The sequence below is a fragment of the Homalodisca vitripennis genome, unplaced genomic scaffold (genome assembly GCF_021130785.1).
Source record: "Homalodisca vitripennis isolate AUS2020 unplaced genomic scaffold, UT_GWSS_2.1 ScUCBcl_14593;HRSCAF=25460, whole genome shotgun sequence".
Classification (NCBI taxonomy): domain Eukaryota; kingdom Metazoa; phylum Arthropoda; class Insecta; order Hemiptera; family Cicadellidae; genus Homalodisca; species Homalodisca vitripennis.
Genome location: NW_025790703.1, coordinates 31,480 through 35,660, shown reverse-complemented (window position 1 = coordinate 35,660; position 4,181 = coordinate 31,480).

The window sequence follows — 4,181 nt, the reverse complement described above, 5'->3', positions numbered from 1 at the left end:
GCTTCAACGGAGCTGTTCACCGATTGTGAAATTAAGGAATTATTTAGTAGGTATGGTTTGTAGACACATAGTGTCCCACAACGGACCCCCCTTTTACCAGTCAAGGTTTAAAGATTTTTTGATGTCAAATGGTATCAAACAACGTTTTCACCACCATACCACCCAGAAACCAATGGTTTGGCAGAACGGTCAGTCAGAACTATTAAAAATAAATTGAAAAAGCTTTCATAATTCAAGGTTTAAAATTAGTTTGGGTTAACCCTGTTCTTATAGAAATACGTGCATTTATACAATCTATCCCCAGTAATTTAAATTTTGGGAGACGCTAAAGCTAGGTTAGATTTAATTCGCCAAATGTTAAGGAAATAATGTCAGTAATAAAGAAAACAACGATTGTCATAGGGGTAGAAAAAATAGAAGTTAGCTATTGGACAAACCCTATAGAGAGTTTACGGGTAGAAAAAAGGGATACCAGGTGTGGTAGTTTCACGTTAGGACCGTCAGTATTTAGTTAAATAAATAGGGTGGGTGGAAACAAATATCGACAGTTGTAGGTTTAAGTGTAGTCCGGAAATGTTTTAAAAGTAAAACAACAAGGCCGGGATCCCAGACGCAAGGTGGCAACAGAGCAACCAGGAAAAATTAAATACAGTCCGGGGCAACAACCAATGCCTTTTTTAGAAGATTCCCCAAAACCAAACTAAAAATGGGGAAAACCCACCCAGAAAATGTAAAAAAAAATTTGGTTTTTTAAAACAAATACATTTGGGTAAAAGGGTGTTTATAAAAAGGGTTTTTAAAAAATTGTAATTTTTAATTTATTGGGTTTTTGTTTTTAAATGTTTTTTAATTGTGTTAAAGGGTTTTTTAATTGTTTTTTATTTTTGTTTTTTAATGTTTTTTTTTTTAAAAATAAAGAGTTTGTATTTTTTTTTCTATTTTTTATTTAAAAATAAAGATTTAATCAATTTTTTTTTTCCATGTATTTGTTTAAAATTGGGAATTTTAAAAAAATTGTTTTGAAAAATTTTTAAAATTTTAGGGTTAGGTTTTGGGGGGTTGTAGTTATTTGTGTGGGAAGTTATTGGGGAGGTTTTTGTGTTTTTTAAAAGTTAAGTGTTTTGGCGTATGTGTCAATGTAAAAACAATGTGGAAAAGAAAAAAGAAGTCAAGGGCCCGTAGAAACTCCCGCCCTTTCCCTCCCTAAAAAGCGGCCAGAAGCCCCAGTAACCACCGAAATTTTAAATTTTTTTTTTTACCTTAGCATTTATACTAATTAAATATTTTTGCTTTAAAAATTCAACAACAAAAAATTCTCAAAAAAAAGAAAAAAATCCCTTACTAGGGGTCTCATCCCAAAAAACTCCCCGCCAGGAAGAAATTTTATGAAAAATGTGAAAAATGGGGAAAAAAAATTTTTCAAAAAATTTCCTTTCATTGATTTAAATACCCTTACAAAAAATTCATTTCCTTTTTAAAACAGAAACATTTTTTAAACTTATACTTATCAAAAATTTCAACTTTTTTCAAACTAAGGGGGGTTTAAAATTTTTAAACTATTTTTACCTTTTTTTTTGTTTATTATTTAAAAATTTAAATATTTTAATAACAAAAAAACAAAAACTTTTAATAGAATATTTTCAAATTTAAATTTTTTTAAACAATTTTACTGTTTTGGTTTAAAAAAAAAATTTAAAAATTTTAAAATTATTTTTTTTTTTTTTTTAAAAATTTTTTCCACCAAAATTAAAAAAATTTTTTTAAACAAAAAAAATTTTACTCTAAAAATTATCCAAAAACAACATTAAAAAAACAAATCAAATTTACATATAAATTTCCCACTTCAAAACAAACCAAAAAAAAAAATAACTGACAAAAAAAACCTTAATACCCCCCCCCCAACAAAAAAAAACCCCCTATTAAAATTAATAACATTTTAAACCCAAAATTATTTTTTAAACCTTTAAAAATTTTTTTTAAACCTTAAAAAATTTTCCCCCCAAATTAATTAAATCCAACCCCCAAAACTTATAAAAATTTTTTTCCCAACAAAAAATTTTATTCCTTTTCCCCCCCACCCCCAAGTACAAATTCACTTTCTTTCCTTTTTAAATCAAAATCAACCAAAATAAATAAAACTTTTTAAAAACCTTTTTATTTTTTAAATTTTTTCAAAAAACCCTTTTTTAAACTTAAATTTAACCCAAAAAAAATTTGTGAAAAAAAATTTTTTTTAAATTGTATTTTCCCAAAAAAAATTTTAACACCTTATAAACCAATTTACTTAATTTTCATTTAACTTTACAAAAACTTTTTTTATAAAATTTAAAAACCAAATCATAATTTTAATTTTTAAAAAATTTTTAAAAATTTTTTTCAAAAAAAACAAAAAATAAAAAAATTTATCAAATACCCTTTAAATTTAAAATTCCCAACCCTTCTAATTAATTTTATTCTTTTTAAATGGCATTACTTTTCTTGCCTCATTTTTACTATACGATTTCACCAACTCCCCCCTTTTTATTTTTAACCCGAAAGGCCCCCAAATTTAAAAACAAAAACCCTTTTTTTTTTAAAAAAAAAAACAAAATTTTTTTTCAAAAAAACCCCCAAATATCAAAATTTTTTTTTTTTTATCCTTTTAATTTAAAAATTTTTAAAAAAATAAATTATTAAAAATTAAAACCAACAACCAAAAAAATTAAAAAAATTTTATTTTTTTTTAAACATTTTTTTCCAATTTTTTTTCCCAAAATTTTTTTTTTTTTTTTAAAAAAATTTTTTAAAATTTTTTTTTAAACCCCCAAAAAAAAATATTCCCAATAAATCTCCCCAAAATTTTAAAAAAATCAAATCCCCTTTTAAACCAATTTCCCCCTTAAACCCCCCAAAAACCCCAAAAAAAATTTAAATTTTTTTATATAAATTATATCCTTTTAAAATTACCACAAACAAAAGTTTTTTTTCCCCACCCCCCTCCCCCTTTACATTCCCTTTCCCAAATATCCCTAATCCCTTTTTTTATTTTTTCCATTTTTTTTAAAAATTCCCTTTTAAAAATTTTTTCCCAACACAATTTTTAAAATAAAAACCAAAAACCCTTTTTATTTCAAAAATTTTTTAAAAACTTTAAAAATTTAAATTTTTTCTAATTTTAAATTTAAATAAAACAAACAAAAAATAAAATTTTAAAAATTTTTAAATTTTTTTTTAAATTTTAACTTTTTAACAACTTCTTTCACCCAAAATTAATTAAAAACTAGTTTCCCAAAAAATAAAATTAATAAATTTAAACAAATAAAAATTTCCACATTTAATAAATAAAAATTTAATTTTTTTTTTCTTCTTTTTTTTTTTTTTGTTCTTTTAATTTTTATTTCTTTTAAATTCAAACACCCCTACAAAATATAAAAGTTTTTATATTTTTTTTTTACAAAATTTTATAAAAATCCCCATTTCCTTAATCAAACACAAAACTTTATTTGAGGCAAGCCCCCCTAGGCCCATTTTAATTTTTAAACCCCCCCAAAAACCCCCCCGGGAAATGCACCCACCCCAACAACCCCCCCAATCCCAACTTCCGCTCAGCAACAAACTTGCAAGCAAACAAAAATTTTCCCAAAAGCAGAAACAGTAACCTGCAAAACCCCCGCTAACAGAAAGTTTTCACAGCAACACCCTTCCTTTAAAAATTTTCAAAAAACCAGTTACCCCAGCAATTCCCAGCAGCAGTTTAGCAAAGAACAGCAAATTCCCCCACGTCAATTCCTCAGAACAAAAAATTTTCCAACAGCCCTTCCGAACAAGCAAATTTCCCCCAAAAGTCAATATCAGCAACAGCAAATTCCCAACGTAATTTAGCAAAAACAATTCCTCAACGCGAAATTTTAACAGCAAATTCTCAGCAAAGCAAAATTCCTAGAACAGCAAATTCCTCACCCAACAGAAATTCCCAACATAAATTCCCTAGCAAAGAAAATTTCCCGCAAAAAACCCAATTTCCCAAAGCAGAAAATTTCCCCACAGCAAATCTTGAAGTCAATTCCTCAGCCCCCGCAATTCCCCAGCAGCAGCAGCAACGTTTATTCTGTGCAGCGCAGCAGATTTTAAACATCAAAAAAGCCCCAAGGTCCTCTCCCCTTTCCCAAAATTAAAACAAACTTTCCCTTCTCAAAGAAAAT